General features: G+C 37.6%; 2 pseudogenes; one reads left to right on the top strand and one right to left on the bottom strand.

The window, feature by feature from the left end:
- Positions 1-11,706: 11,706 nt before the first annotated feature.
- Positions 11,707-14,097, top strand: LOC145716572 (small ribosomal subunit protein uS17m pseudogene; annotated as a pseudogene).
- A 1,668-nt stretch (positions 14,098-15,765) lies between these two features.
- Positions 15,766-17,034, bottom strand: LOC115937839 (magnesium transporter NIPA2-like; annotated as a pseudogene).
- Positions 17,035-17,501: the final 467 nt, after the last annotated feature.

The raw sequence follows: 17,501 nt of genomic DNA, 5'->3' as shown, positions 1-17,501 counted from the left end.
GACTTAGAGTCCAGCACACTTTGTTTTTTAAACAATTTAATATCTTAAAAATACAAGTAATATGTGAATATAATCCTAGGAAAATTCAAACATTACAGATACAGAGATGTAGATCTCTCTCTTTCTCTCTAAGAAAAAGTGAATACCCCCTTCCCCCCATCCTCAGTTCCATTCTACTTCTCAGAGGTTTGGTGGGGATCCTTCCAGACACTTTCCAAATTCTTAAACTTTAAGTTAAAATTTTTATTTTAGTATATCTTCAACTTGCTTTTTTCTTTTCTCTTTTTCACTTAACCATATATTCTAGAGATCTTTTCATATTAGCACATATCTACCTATATTTTTAACTGCTACCTAGTGGTATAATATGGACATATCATAATTTACCTAAATATCCTTTTAATGTTATTTGTTGTAATCTCTTGCTTTCTCGAATGATGCTACAATGAACATCTTTGGACATACACTTTCATGCAAATGTGCATGTGTTTCTGTAGGATAGATTTTCAATATCAATTGCTGGGTATGCATATACTGCCGAACTGTCATCCAAATAGGGTATACTATCTCTATTAGTATGATAGGCAGAATATGCCCCCTTTCAAAAAGGTCCACTTCCTAATTCTGAGAACCTGTGACTATGTTACCTTAGCTGGTAAAAGGAACTTTGTAGATGTGATTAAGATTAAGAACCTTGAAATAGGGAGATTAATCTGATGACCAGAATCCTTAAATAAGCAGTGACTCTTTCCCAGCTGTGGTCAGAAAAGGTCATGTGACTATAGAAGAATGCTCAGAGAGATACAACATTGCTGGCTTTAATGATGAATGAAGGAAGCCAGGTATGCTGGTATCTTTTAGAAGCTGAAAAGGCAAGGAAATGGATTCCCTCCTAGAGCCTCTTTCAGAAGGTAATACAGCCCAGGTGACACGTTGATGTTAGCCCACTGAAATCTGTATTGGACTTCTGACCTACAGAACTGTAAGATAATAACTTTGTGTTTTTTAAAAATTTTTTATTGTTATGTTAATCACCATACATTACATCATTAGTTTTAGAAGTAGTGTTCCATGATTCATTGTTTATGCATAACACCCAGTGCTCCATGCAGAACGTGCCCTCTTTAATACCCATCACCTGGCTAAACCCATCCTCCCACCCCCCCCTCCCCTCTAGAACCCTCAGTTTTGTGTTGTTTTTTAAGTAACTAAGGTTGTCACATTTTGTTACTACAGCAATGGAAAACAAATATGATTCATTTAAGAGAATACCCGTTTCTTGAAATTCTTAATGTTAGATATTTATCAATATTTTTAACTTTTGCAAATCTGATAGTCAAAAGTGGTGAACCACTGTGCTTTCATTTGAATTTCCCAGATTCCTGATGAGGCTCAGCTTTTTTTTTTTTTAAGATTTTATTTATTTATTTGACAGAGAGAGACACAGCAAGAGAGGGAACACAAGCGGGGGGAGTGGGAGAGGGAGAGGCAGACTCCCCGCCGAGCAGGGAGCCTCATGTGGGGCTCCATGTGGGGCTCGATCCCAGGATCCCGGGATCATGACCTGAGCCGAAGGCAGAAGCTTAACAACTGAGCCACCCAGGCGCCCCGAGGCTCAGCTTCTTTTCATATGTTCTCGACCCTTTGAATTTCTTTTGTGACTTGGCAGGAAATAACCTAGGTTCATTCTTCTGTTGTACTGTTTGACATTCTGGTTGGTTTGTAGGTTCTCTTTCACATTTTTTATATTCTGCATTTAGTAACTTATAGCCTTTACTTGTTATGTGTGTGCCAAATATTTTTTTCCCAATTTGTCACTTGTTATTTTGCTTTCTTGCCACTTGTTCTACTTTATTGCAGTTGCTTGATCTGCCTCGTGATTTCTTAGCTCATCCCTCAGTGTTGTCTATGGTAAACACTGCCTGCACATGCCATACACTAGGATGTTGAAATGGGAACTGTCTATGCTGGTGTACTTCTCCAGGTTTGAAGAGATTAAAATACGGGTTTCCTCTGCTATCTGAAAGTAGAGCATTCCTTTGAAAACTTTTCTAAGCTGAGAAGGCATAAAGCAAAGAAGCAATTACCATTAATTTATATGGAAAAATCTTTGAGCGTTCCTAAATCCAAAACCTAACCTTCTATTCAGCTTTTCTAATACTTAAGGACACATGTTGCTAACTGGCACATAAAATAAATTGAGATAAAGCACAAATGCTCACAGACACTGTTCAAAGCTGTGGTGGCTTGATGCTGAAATGCGAAGTATAGTTCCCAGGGAAGGAGCTTGGTGGGACCCCTCGCCGCTCGCTGCTCCAGGTGTCTGCTGCCTCTGTCACAGCTCCACTGCAAAACAAACACTGAATGCTAATTTTTGCTTTTCTCCTTTTTTTCATTAAGGCAAAAATCCTTTTCGGATTTCTTTCGATTGGTGAAAACAGGTATTAATGTAGGTCTTTTGTAAAAGTGAATTGGTGTAATGAACTTTCGAAAAGTGGGGGATACCTGTACTGCCTAATTCTATGGGGGAGGTTGCTTTCTTAAGAAAAGAATCCCCAGATGCTGTAAAATCAATGAACTGAGAAATTGAAAGATTGAGTCAGATGATATATTTTTTTCCTTCAGATGCTACATGAGCTATTGTACTGAACATAGAAGTGTCCAGTTGAGCGTTTGGCCCATGTGTCTTTAGGGCCTGCTCTATTCTGTACTCACCCTATTCTGTTCTCACTAAACCAAAATTTTAAAAAGGAAATGTCTTGGGGACCTAGGAGAGTCAAGTACATTTAAAATAAAATATGTGGCTAGAAAGATTAAAAGCTAATATTTATTGATGAATTACTATGTGCCAAGCTTGCCACTTAGTCCTCACAGCAATTCCATAAGGTAGGTATTATTATCCCATCATACAGATGAGAAAACTGAGGTTCATTTGAAGAAGCAAATTGCCCATGGTAGTATTAAAGGGTAGATCCCAGACTTGAGCCATAACTATTTGATTCAAAAGCCTTAACCACTGTTAACTTATGCCAGATATCACATCTGAAAACTAGTCTTAGCCATCCTACAATAAAAACTCTCCAATAATTTGAATTAGTAAAGCATTCTGAATTATATCTTATTACTTTTGATGTATAGTAACTAGAAATCAGGCTACAAAGTGTCCAGTAGGAGAAGATTAAAAAAAATTTGAGTAGGCAGCAGTGATTTATAGTCATTGATTTATCAGTTGATTACCTGTTGGTTGCTTCTGAAATAGTGAGGGATGCTTGTAAAGTGGCTTTCCTCATTCCTCTGCAGTCTTATTCATTCTATAATTTGCAAAATCAATCTATTCAGAAATAATAAATACAGGAACTTCATTATAGTTCCTAACTGATTTATCTCAAATGCTGGATTTGGGGAATCTAGACTAATGAGTTAGGCCTTGCATTCCTGGTTTCTCTTTACGTGCCTATGGTGGGGGCAGAAGGGGGAAAAGAAAGCATTCAGCTGCTAGTGTGCAGGGAGAGTGCACTAATTGGTTTCTGGAAAGGAATCTATTTTGGGGACTTTTACAGGTGGTTTAGAAGCTGTCAGAAAACCCAGGGGCAGCAGGAGAGCCATGAGGCTGGTCTTACCCTCAGTCCTCCTGCCCCGAGGGGGGCTCCAGGACAAGCTCACACAGAGCCATCTCAGCACTCACCCCAGGCCTGTGCCTTCCTGCCGCTCATCTCACAAAATCTGAGTCTATGCTCACAGAAAAGGTTGAATCAGCCTCTTCAATAAAAATTCCTTTTCTGGTATCTTCCCAGAAGAAATTAACTACTTCGTTGCTGAGAACAACATCAGGCACATTTTGACCAAATAATGGAAAAGTGTGTGTGTGTGTGTTCTTTGTTGTTTTAAATTTTAAAAGCCACACCTAATCAGGGGTGAGGATTTTTTTTAACCCTATTTTCTGTAGTCCTAGCCTTTGCATTTTTCAATTTCAATAGTAACCTACTTCCTAAAGTTACTGTTATTAAAGATGTCCATTGTGTAGTAGACACAGGTTGTGTACCAGAATTCCTTCCTGTAAGGAACCACTGACCTCCAGTCTGTGCCCCCAGTGCTCCCAGAGATGGAATCAGGAGCCTCACTGTCTTTGAGAATGAGCCCTGACCCTGGCCAGTCATTGCTTCAAGAAAGGGCTTGATCCCTCACTGGCTTAGAAGCAAACTGTCAGAGCCGTCCCTGGGGTTTTTGTGAGAACCAACAGAAAATTCTGTCTCCTATTCTTGCAGATCATTCTCTCAGGAAGATCTGAAGTTCACTTGCCGTTGGCCATATTTTTTAACTAGGTGAGGGAGGCAGCTGTCTGGGATGAAAAAGAATGAGGACAAAACATGGAAGGAGGCAGAATCAGTGGAGAAACTGAGGACATTGCCTGAGCCCCCATATCCAGCTACCTCTTGGGTCACTTCTACTTACAGGTTCATGGTGATACGAGCCAAACCACCTTTTTTAGCTTATACTAGTTCTGCTCAGTTCTGTCTTTTTTTTTTTTTAAAGAGAGAGAGAGAGAGTGCGCGTGTGATCAAGCAGGAGTGAGGGGTTGGGGCAAAAGGATAGGGGGAGAGGGGCGCCTGGGTGGCTCAGTTGGTTAAGCGACTGCCTTCGGCTCAGGTCATGATCCTGGAGTCCCGGGATCGAGTCCTGCATCGGGCTCCCTGCTCGGCAGGGAGTCTGCTTCTCCCTATGACCCTCCTCCCTCTCATGCTCTCTGTCTCTCATTCTCTCTCTCAAAATAAATAAATAAATAAAATCTTTAAAAAAAAAAAAAAAAAAAGGATAGGGGGAGAGAGAGAATCTTAAGCAGGCTCCATACCCAGCATGGAGCCCGACTCAGGGCTTGAACTTAAGACTGACCTAAGCCGAAATCAAGAGTCGGATGCTTAACCACGCCACCCAGGTGCCCTCAGTTCTGTCATTTCAACTAAAGATTGTGAGTAAAACTTTCTTCCATGTACCTTCAAACACCTCTTGCTCTCCTCCCACTTTTACAAAATAGGATCGCTCTATGCATATTGCTTTACACCTAGCCTTTTCACTTTATGTGTCATTAGTACTTCTCCAGGTACTATATTTAGACCAACTGCATTCTTTTTAAAACAGTAGGGCATGACACAGGAATGCATAGGTCTATTTATTTTTAAACTGTTCATTGACGGGTGGACATTTTGTTTATTCCCCAGTTTTTGATACCACAACCTAGCCTGCAGTGTACATCTTTGCAACAATATCTTTAGGCATTTGGGTAAATATTGTTACAAGATAAATTCATGGCAGTGGCATTTTTGGGTTAAAAATTTCATAGAATTTTTCATAGAAATTTCATAGAAATTGCCAAACTGCCCTCCAAGAAAGTTGTGTCAATACTAGGCTCACAGCAACAGCATATATGAAAGAAAGGTCCCCTTTTCCACACCCTAACCAAGGTGTGGGATATTATTACTTTTAAAATCTTTGGCATTCTTTGAGATAAATACATATCTCATTGTTTTAAGATGTGTTTCTTTAAATATTAGTGGATTGAAACTTTCCTTCTACTTAACGGTTATGTGTGTTTTTTTTAAATCTTGGACATGCTTGTACATACCCCTTCCCTATTTTTCTGCTGGGGTCTTCATGTTTTTCCTGGTAATTTGTAACAATTTGTTATCTATCAAGTTTATCAATTCACTGCCTGTCATATAGCCTGTCATTTTTTCCTAATTTGTCTCACTTAAAAAAATTCTTATGTGTGATGTCTTCTGCCAGATTTAAATTTTAATTTTCACATAGCCAAATATATAAATATTTTCCTCTTTTGTTTTAAAAACTCAATAATGTTATAAATCTACTAACATTTATTCCCAAATATTGTAATAGTTACCTATAAGAATTTAATCTTGTTGGTGAGAACATTGTGTGCTAACATCTTTAGGCTACTAGATGTAGTCAGGAATAATTTTGTGAGGAAATTACTGTATATCTCTTTTAAAACCGTTCTATTAGTGATTTTGACTCTGGACAAGTTTGCAGCCCACTCTCAAGTAATGATTGGCAAGAGTTGAGATGAGGGTTAAGGGATTGGGTTCTATTCTATCTCTGCGTTCATCTTGGTGAATGATCTTGAGTGAATCATGTAATCCCTCTGGGTTTCATTTTCTCCATCTTGAAAGGAGTGCATTGAATGAGATAAGCTCTGCAAACCTTTCTAGCACTAAACTGTCAAAAGTCTATGAATTCTTTGCACATGTTTTATTTAATAGAGCCAAGATTTGAATCCAGAGTCTGAAGTCTGTGTCTTAAAACTATTACATTGTCTCTTGTGCAGCGCTCTATGTCTCTCACTGAAGGGAAAGAAAGAGGTGTCAAAGTCTGTGTCTGAGAGGGCAAGTGAGGGGAGAATAGACCTGGTGAGAAATGAGAGTACAGAAAAGGATGAAGGGAGAAGAATTGTCCTTGGGGTAATATGTGGTGATTCTAGAGGTGGAGATCAAGGAAAACCAGAGGTGGGAGGAAGGTTGGAGGAAAATAAGACTATCAGGGGAGAAAGGGAATGGAAATAGACTGCTTGTTTCTAAGAAAATTTACTTTTGTTGGCCATGTGTCTGTCAGGGTTATGTACATCAAATGCTAAGCCAAATTACAGGGCATCTTAGTTTACTTCTCAAAGAACTGACATACTCAAGCTGCTTAATACATCTGCCCGTGATGAAATATAAAACTTTATAATAGAGAGTGGGAAAATGAAACATATGAAAGAGATATATTATTTGTTTGCTTGCTTTGCCTTTTAGAGAAATCCATGGAAAAATTCACAAGAACTGAGAAGAATGAAGAACCAGACAGAATTAAGGGAGGAAAATTGGGGGGAAAATATCTATGTGTTCTTTAGAAAGCAGTGAGTAAACTTATTAATCAAAAAATACTGTTAACTAACTAGAATTTAAATAAAAAATTGAAAAAATAAAATAGTTTCCAATAAAAAAAAACAAAAACAATGAGACCAAAAGGATCAAAAGCCTATGCTCAACGAACATTGGGACTGTTCCTCTTATTTACTATAGATCTTCCAAATGTGTCCAGTGGGAAAATTTTTTTTTTTTTTTTAAAGATTTTATTTATTTATTTGAGACAGAGAGAATGAGAGAGAGCACATGAGAGGGGGGAGGGTCAGAGGGAGAAGCAGGCTCCCTGCCGAGCAGGGAGCCCGATGCGGGACTCGATCCAGGGACTCCAGGATCATGACCTGAGCCAAAGGCAGTCGCTTAACCAACTGAGCCACCCAGGCGCCCGCGGGAAAATTTTTATAATATTGTTTTTGGACTATGCTGGTGAAGATGGTGAGATTTTCTCTTTGTAACATATGGACCCAAATTCCTGGAGGTGATAGAACCAGTGTACTAGGCTAATTTAAGCTTTTGAATTTTTGCTGATCTGATGGGTGAAATTTATAAGGCTGTTGTTTTAATCTGAGCTTTTTTATCTGATTAAAATTGAGGTTGACATCTTTTAATGTTAATTGAACATTCTGTTCTTCTGTGAATGCATCTTTATATCCCTTGCTTATTTTTCTGTTAGGTTGTTTGCCTTCTTCTTATTGATTTATAGCATTCTTTATTCTGGTTATAAATACTTGGTCAGTCCTATGTGTTGCATGTAACTGTGGAAGTCTGTAGTTTATATTTTATCTTTATAGTAAATTTCATCATACAAAAAGCTTTCATTTTAATGTAGTCACATTTGTCAGGTTTTTTTTTTTTTTTTTTTACTATGGTTTGCACTTTTTGTATCTTACAAAGTTGTTCACTACCCCCATAGTCATAAAAACATTCCTTGTTTTTCCTAAAAGTTTAGAAATTTTGCTTTTCTTTAGGCATTATTCCACTTGGAATTGCTTTTTACATACAGTTTGAGATAAGGAGTTCACTATATTTCTTCATATTAACCAGTTATACCAATATAATTTATTAAATCACCTGTCTTTCCTATACTAAATTGGAGATTTTGTAGGATTTTTACATAGACAATTAGTATGGTATTGGAGTAAAGATAGATACATGGATCAGTGCAGTAGCTTACTTAATAGAGACTTTCTACTCAATAGAGAGTCTCTATATAGTCAGTTGATTTGGGATAAAGTAGTTAAGGCAATTTAATGGAGAAATGATCATCTCTTCAGTAAATGGTGCTGGAACAATTGGGTAGCTTTATGCAAAAATAAAATACACCTTAACCCTTAACTCATATCATATACAAAATTTAACTCAAAGTGGATCATAGTCTAAAATGTAAGCGTTAAAACTATAAAACTTCTAAAAGAAAATATAGGAAAAAATCTTAGTGACCTTGGATTTGGTAAAAGACTTCTTAAATATGACACTGAAAGTCCAAACCTCAAAATAAGAAGTCAATAAATTAAAAACTTTTGTTTTTCTTTTCTTTTTAAAAATGTATTTATTTGAAAGGGGGGAGGGCCAGAGGGAGAGGAAGAGAGAGAATCTCAGGCAGACTCCCCACTGAGCTTGGAGCCCAACATGGGGCTTGATCTCATGGCCCTGGGATTGTGACCCAAGCCAAAATCAAGAGTCAGACACTTAACTGACTGAGCCAACAGGTGCCCCAAAAACTTTTGCTTTTCAAAACAACACCATTATGAAAATGAAAGTCAAGCCACAGCCTAGAAGCAAATACTTGCAAAATATGTATCTTATAACTAATTAGCAAGATAAACAACCCAATAAAAATTGGTAGGATTTAAACAGACACATCACTAAAGAAGAAATATGGATGCAAAAAAACATGAAAAGATGCTCAACATCATTAGCCATTAGGAAATGCAAATCACTTTGCACCCATTAGAGTGGCTGAAATTCCAAAATTGATAAAACCTGACTGTACCAAGTGTTGTGGAGGATGTGCAGTAACCAGCAATCTTCTACAGTGCTGGTGGGAATGTAAAATGGTACAACTGTTTTGGAAGACACCATGGCAGTTTCTTAAGAAGTTAAACATGCACTTATCTGTGACCTAAGAGAAAAGAAAGCACATGTTTATACAAAGATTTATACATAAGTGTTTGAGCAACTTTATTAATAAAAATTAAATATTAGAAACATCTCAAGTGACCATCAACAGGTGAATGGATTTAAAAAAACCTCTGGTATATCCACATGATGAATTTAAATGAATGAAGGAATATCTGGGAATTCCGGGGAAGATGGTGGAGTAGGAGGATTCTAGGCTCACCTTGTCCCATGGATACACCTAGATAACATCCACATCAGTGTAAATAACCCAGAAAAGGACCTGAAGACTGGCAGAACAGGTTCTCTGCAGCTAAATTTAGAGAAGAGGCCACATTGAAGGAGGTAGGAAGGGCAGAGACACAATTGGGAGCCAAAGTGACCTGTGAGACTGTCCGCAGGGAGGGAGGATACAGCAGAGTACACAGAGAGGAGAGGAGCAGACCCCACATCAAGCACTCCAGGCACAGGGGACCCAGGCTGGGAAGACGAATCTCCATAATATCTGGCTTTGAAAACCAGAGGAACCTAACTTCATGAGTTCTTACAATCAGTGGGGCTTAACACCTGGAACTTTAAAAAACAGCAACTTCAGCTCTGGCAGAGCTGGAGAGCAGGAGGAAACTGAGTCCCTGCCCTTAAAGACACAGCACAACAAACAGCCCTGCTGAGATACAGCGTAGAAGCAGCAGTTTGAAAAATGCCTGGGGTATGTGGGAGGGAGATTTGTTTACTAATCTCAGAGTTGCGCTGGAAGGGCAGGGATCTTTGGAGAATTCCTTAGGAATAGAGGAGCTGGTGGGTGCCATTTCCCTCTCTCAGCCCCTCCAGCCTAGATACATGGACAGCTGTTGGAACCAGCGCACTGCAAACACTCTTTACCTAACTTGCTAACAGTGTACCTTACCCCCATGCTCTTTTGTGGACCCGCTCCCTCCATCCTGGCCTGGGCAGCAGTTTTCCAGTGGCTGCAGGTCCCGTCCTGCAGCAGATTAGTGCAAACTTCACTAACAGTGCACACCCCACACCGAAGTTCTCTTGCAGACCCACCCCCTCCAACACACCCTTGGTAGGAGTCCATCCAGAGCAGTGCCACAAGCCTGGCAGTATGCAGGCAGCCCCAACAAGGGCCAGAATTGCAGGCCCTGCCTGTCAATGAAAGCTTCTCAGGAGACAACACAGGGAGAGCGTCCTGCAATTTGGTGCTGTTGCACTTCTGGCAAATGCCTGATCTGACTCAACTCAATCCCAAGGCAGCCCCAGACTGGTCCACTAATGACATAGGGAGCAAAACTGCCTGCAGCAGGCAGAGAGACATTGCAGATGACTGGACTGAAGACAAATACAGTTTAGCCACAATAGTAGGGTGCATATAGTAGGGTGCAACATACATAGGAGATACCCCTGAAGTGCCAGGTTCTAGTGAACAGGGAACATTGTGCACATTGACATTACAGGGCCTCTTCTTCATAAGGCCATTACTTTTAAGAGTAGGAGATCGAGTTGACTTTCCTACACATAGAAATAGACAAAGAATTAGAGAAAATGAGGAGATACAGGAATATGTCTTAAATGAAAGGACAAAACCACAGCAAGAGAGCTAACTAAAATATAAGTAATATGCCTGATAAAGAATTTAAAGTAATGGTCATAAAGATATTCACTGGGCTTGAGAAAAGAGTGGAGGACCTCAGTGAGACCCTCAACAAAAGAGATAGAAACACCAAAAAGAACCAGAGATAAATAACTCAATAACTGAAATTAAAATTACACTGGAGGGAATAAATAGTAGACTAGAGGAAGCAGGAGAATGGATCAGTGACCTGGAGGACAGAGTAATGAAAAGCAACCAAGCTGAAGAGGAGAGAGAAAAAATAATAAAGAATGAGAATAGATTAAGAGAACTCAGTGGCACCACCAAGCATAATAAATTTGCATTATAGGGATCCCAGAAGGAGAAGAGAGAGAAAAGGGGGCAGAAAATGTTTTTGAAGAAATGAAACTTTTGAAGTTGTCCTCTCAGACACTTTTGAAGTTGTTGAAGTTGTTTTGAAGAAGCTGAAAACTTCCTGAATCTGGGAAATGAAGCAGATATCCAGCTCCAGGAGGCATAGAGATCCAACAAAATCAAACCAGGGAGGTCCACACCAAGACACATAATAGTTTAAGTGGCAAAAAGTAGTGATAAAGAGATAATTTTAAAAGCAGCAAGAGAAAACAGTTACATACAAAGGAAATCCCATAAGACTATCAGCTGATTTTTCAGCAGAACTCTGCAGGCCAGAAGAGTATGGCATGATATATTCAAATGCTGAAAGAAAAAAAACCTGCTGACAAGAATACTCTATCCAGCAAGGCTTGCATTCAGAATAGAAAGAGAGATAAAGAGTTTCTACAAATGAAAGTTAAAGGAATTCATGACCACTAAACCAGCCCTGCAAGAAATGTTAAAAGGGATTCTTTCAATGGAAAGGAAAGACCATAAGCAGGAGTAAGAAAAGTAGGAAACACAAAAGCAGTAAAATGAAGTATATCTATAAAAATCAGTCCAGGGATTCACAAAATGAAAGGATATAAATTATGACACCATATACCTAAAATGTGGAGGGATAAAACTGAAGAATGGGTTCAAACTTAAGTGACCATCAACTTAATATAGATCGCTATATGCATAAGATATTGTATACAAACCTAATGGTAAGCACAAATCAAAAAACAGTGATAGAAATGCAAAAAATAAAGAGAAAGGAATTCAAGTATATCACTAAAGAAAGCCAGCGAACTATGAGAGAAGAGAGCAAGAGAATAAAGGAACAGAGAGCTACAAATGTAGCCATAAAACAAGTAACAAAATGGCAATACATACCTATCAACAATTACTTTGCATATAAATGGACTAAACACTCCAATCAAAAGACATAGGATGAAGGAATTAATACAAAAGCAAGACCTGTCTATATGCTGCCTACAAGAGACTCATTTCAGACATAAAGACACATGCAGATTGAAAGTGAAGCGATGAAAAAGCATCCATCAGACAAATGGAAATGAAGAGCCTGGTTGCAATATTTATTTATTTACATAGGAAGCAATATTCATTTATTTAAAGTTCTTAAATTACTTATTTAGAGACTTTAAAACAAAGACTGTAGCAAGAGACAAAGAAGGACACTATATAATCATAAATGGAACAATCCAACAAGGAGATTTAACATTTGTAAATATTTGTGCACCCAACATGGAAGCACTCAAATACACAAAGCAGCTAATAAGAAAAACAAAGGAAGTAATCAATAGTAATACAATAATAGTAGGGGACATTAAAACCCCCTTTACACCAATGGATGGATCATCCAGACAGAAAATTAACAAGGAAATAGTGGCTTTGAATGACACATTGGACCAGATGCATCTAATAGATATATTCACAACATTCCATCCTAAAACAGCAGAATGCACATTCTTTTTAAGTGCACATGGAACATTCTCCAGAATACATCACATATTAGGCCACAGAACAAGTCTCAACAAATTCAAAAGGAATGAATTCATACCATGCATCTTTTCCAACTACAATGCTATGAAACTGGAAATCAACCACAAGAAAAAATCGGGGAAGATGACAAATACAATAGAACAGATCAATGAAACCAGGGGCTGGTTCTTTGAAAAAAATCAAGAAAATTGATAAACCTCTAGCTAGACTCGTCAAGGAAAAAAGAGAAAGGACTCAAACAAAATGACAAATGAGAGAGGGGAAATAACAAGCAACACTACAGAAATACAAACAATTATGAGAATATTATGAAAAATTATATGCCAACAAATTGGACAACCTAGAAGAAATGGATAATTCCTAGAAACATGTAACCTTCCAAAACTGAGTAAGGAAGATATAGAACATTTGAACAGACTAATTATCAGCAGTGAAATTGATTCAGTAATCAAAAAACTCCCAACAAACAAATGTCTAGGACCAGATGGCTTCTTAGGTGAATTCTACGAAACACTTAAATAAGAGTTAATACCTGTTCTTCTCAAACTAGTCCAAAATATAAAAGAGGAAGGAAAGCTTCCAAACTCATTCTGTGAGGCCAGCATTACCCTGATACCAAAACCAGATGAAGATACTACAAGAAAAGAGAACTACAGGTCAATATCTCTGATGAACATAGATGAAAAATCTTCAACAAAATATTAGCAAACTGAATCCAACAATACCTTAAAGAAGTCATTCACCATGATCAAGTAGGATTTATTCCCAGTATGCAAGGGTGGTTCGATATTCACAAATCAATCAGTATGATATATCACATCAACAAGAGAAAGGATAAAAACTATATGATCGATCCAGACTACATGTGCCAGGAAAACAGAGCCAGAAGGTGAGCACGGGTCGAGCCCTGCAGTTGCAGGGGGTGAATTTGGAGGAGTGAGACACCACCCCGGTGAGAACCTGGAGGCGAGGTGACCAAAGCCACATAATGTCAGTAGTTTGTTCATCCGTCCATGCCAAATGGATCGTGGGGAAGGTGATTGGAACAGCAATGCAAAAAACAGCTAAAGTGAGAGTGACCAGGCTTGTTTTGGACCCCTATTTATTAAAGTATTTTAATAAGCGTAAAACCTACTTTGCTCACGATGCTCTTCAGCAGTGCACAGTTGGGGATATTGTGCTTCTCAAAGCTCTACCTGTTCCACGAACAAAGCACGTGAAACATGAACTGGCTGAGATCACTTTCAAAGTTGGACAGGTTATAGACCCAGTGACTGGAAAACCCTGTGCAGGAACTACCTACCTGGAAAGCCCAGTCAGCTTGGAAACCACCTGCCTAATCAAAAATCTGGAAGAACTCAATAGCTCTTCAGCACAGTGAAGGAGGATTGGAAGAAGGAGCCAAAGGGAAAGATTTATAAGTTTGCTTTATGGAAAAACGAAATTTTTCTAAGTTTCATTACAAAGTGTCCAATTTCTCTTCTGGTATTTATGGAATAGCTAAAAGTAAATGAAGGAAAGGCCTTGTTAAATCCTCATAAAAGTTTAAGGTAAAAAAAAACAACAACAACTATATGATCCATTTCAATAGATGCAGAAAAAAATCTGAGAAAGTACATTTCATGATAAAAACCCTCAACAAAGTAGGTTTAGAGGGAACATACATCAACATAATAAATATCTAAAATAAATTGGAAAAAATAGAATTATCTGTAATAAAAAGGAATAAAATATTGATACATGCAATAACATGGATGAATCTCAAAATAATTATACTAACTGAAAGAAGCCAGATGAAAGAGAGTAGAGATCCCTTTCTATAAAATCCTATATAAACAGAACTGTCATGACTGAAAGCAAGTTAGTGGGTTGTCTGAGGAGGGAGGAATTATAAATGGACCTGAGGAAACTTTTGGGAGTGATGGTTGTGCTCATTATACTGATTGTGATGATGATTTCATGGATGTTTACTTATGACAACATTTATTAAATTATATACTTAAGTATATGCAGCTTACACAATAAAGTTGTAAAAATGGATATATTCAGAGTTTCTTTTGATGTCAGATAATGTACTAATAATGAAGACATCAACTTCTTTTAAATCAAAGACTTTTTCAAATTTCCATGCTTTTTTAAAGCTTTTAATGGACAGCTCAGTTACTTGTGTATATAGAAAATACTTCTTAATTGTAGCGTGTATATACCGGTGTTCTCATATCATATATTGCTGGCATTAAAATTTTTGATTAACCCTGGAAAGACTTTGCTGAGATCACCCAGAGTGGTGAGAAATTAATCTCTTAGGCATAGAAAGGAATGTTGGGTGTGTGGGATATAAATTTTTTTAAACCTGGAAAATAAAAAGCACTTAAGATTCTTTGCCTAAGATATAAACTTAGAATAATTTAACTCTGGTATTGTCTGCAAAAAAGAAAAAAAGGTGTTTTTATTTTCTTAAAAAATAAAACTTCTCAACTTTGATAATCAGATATAGTAAACATCAGAGATTTTAAACATGACCTCTCCCATTCTGTTCTTGAACTGATTATTTGTAAACATCTAGGCCGTCATGCATAAGGACACACATTTTGTGTCTTCTGCTGGTACTGCCCTTTCTCCAAACATTTTCAAAATTTCTCTTTAGTAGAGTCATGTCTGAGCCAGAAGGAAAATTGGTCTCTTTGCTATAGTTATAAATCACCCAAAATGTTATTACAAACTTAAATAATCTACTCTATCTGCCAGATCTGGTTCCACATCATATCAGACTGTTTTCAAAATCCCCACAAATTAATTTCCCCAAACAAATATTTATAACAGTATTTTGAAAAAAATTCTACTCTTATTTGACTAGTAGGTTGCTTTACCAGTACCCTGGTACAAGGACATGTCTTTTTAGCTTTGACAATAAAGAAATAAGATTTTATTTTTTTTTACATTTGAAATTAATACATTAGTTCTTCATGGAGAAATCAAGGCCTAAGATACATATACAATAATACCATGTTAATAAAAATAGAAGCCAGCCACATTCTAAGGTCATTTCCGTTAATGGCCATAATTTAAAAATAAGAAAATTAATTTTTCTTGATCCAAATTACGGAAATCTTAAAAATGGTTTTTCTCTAGAGAATATTATTTAAGAGAACAATGTCACTTTCAGATCTGTTCCGAAATTCAAACTCATTTTGTAGCAGAATTACAGAATAATGTTTTAATTAAATTTGTTTCTCAAAAAACTGTTAGATTTCCATTTCTTTGGGACATACTTCCACCAGTTAGCTGTTCAGTTTTCCAGGTTAAACTTTATTCATTGCTGTTGAAAATATTAGGGATATTAGAAATATTAGATTATATTCATTATTTTTTCATCTTATCAGAAAGACATGGCATCTTGCTAGACTAAATGGATATGTTTAAAGGCATGCAATCTTGGCATCCCCACAATGATTTTAAGGGAGGCACTCAAGGTACCAGTGATCTCATTAACAGGCATATCTTGCCACTCTTTAAAAAGAAGAGCTGAGCAAGTTAAAACTGACACTAAAAAGAATACTTAAACCATTTGGGGTCACTATGTAGAAGGGTTCAGTATGTTCAGGGCCCTGTTTAGATAACCTGTTTGCCTTCATAGATTATAAGGTTTAGCAGCAGAATCCAGGCCAAGGAATGTCTCAGCTGAGGCTTTCCAGAAGAGTATTCTTTAAAGCAATGACTAGGCCTTTAACATAGCTGACTGAAGGCACTCCATTTGCAGAGTAGATGGTTATGTAACAAGAATATTTGTTTCCATGGTGAGGTTCTAACACAAAGATTAATAAGAATACTACAATGACAAGTATTGCAGAAACCCCAAAATATGGATCACCTTGTTTGCGAGACATTATTTAATATCTCTGTGCCCTCTTCATTTGGAGCATGAGTGACCATAACTGTAGATCTTAACAAGGACAAGAGTTCCTAATGGAGGCACTAAGGTGACTGGCTCAAATGCATAAGCAGCCCAGTTGGCAATCTTACCAGCTCCCATTGAGAGCAGTCTGGCCCACAGCCTTTCTTTATAGTGATATTGTAATAGCATTTATTACATAAATAGCATTTATTACATAAGTCCGTGGCCCGACTTGTGGTGAGCATAGCATAATGTATAAACTTGTTGAATCACTGTGTTGTACACCTGAAACTAATGTAACATTGTTACATTATATATGTACTCAAAAATATTTTCAAAATAAAACAAATAATTCAAAACAAAAAGATTTGCATGGCCATGTTGATCTGCTTTCAGAGATCCTCTTCTGATAAGTTGCAGGAGACCTTGTTTTTGTTGGTTTTATTTCAAAATGCAGTTTTCTCTAATAAAAATACTGATGCTCATAGACAATCCCAGACTCATATAAAAGTCATATAATCCATGCTTCTGGATATAGCATTTGCTCCTAAAGCAGCTCCTGTGCATCACATTGATCATAAAGGAAGAAAAACTGTTGATACTGGAAAGAATGTGGTTCAGTCTTCAAATCAGACTTTCACATTCCCATACAGGCTTTAGGCACCACCACAGCCTCTTCATGCCCCCGTCTTCATCTATGTCCTGTGGGAAGTAGGCATGGCCAAGGCTGCTGCTGGGCTCCTCTCCATGGAAAGTGCCAAACTGTCCCTTCTAGGATGATCCTTGACCACTTTTGCTGCCACTGCTATGATGAGATCCTGTCTTAGTGGCACCTAATTCTGGACCTGTAATAATAGATATCAGCAATATATCTATATCTGTATCAAGTATATTTTTTAAATTATAGTTGAGACACAGCGTTACATTTGTTTCAGGTCTACAATATAGTGATTTGACATCTCTTCATGTTCTACTATGCTTACCACAATTGTAGCTACCGTCGGTCGCCATACAATGCTGCTACAATACAATTGACTATATTCCCTATGCTGTACCTTTCATCCCCATGACTTAC

The sequence above is a fragment of the Leptonychotes weddellii genome, chromosome 12, assembly GCF_054177405.1.
Source record: "Leptonychotes weddellii isolate Sample4059 chromosome 12, ASM5417740v2, whole genome shotgun sequence".
NCBI lineage: Eukaryota > Metazoa > Chordata > Mammalia > Carnivora > Phocidae > Leptonychotes > Leptonychotes weddellii.
This window is presented reverse-complemented; position numbering and strand designations above follow the sequence as displayed.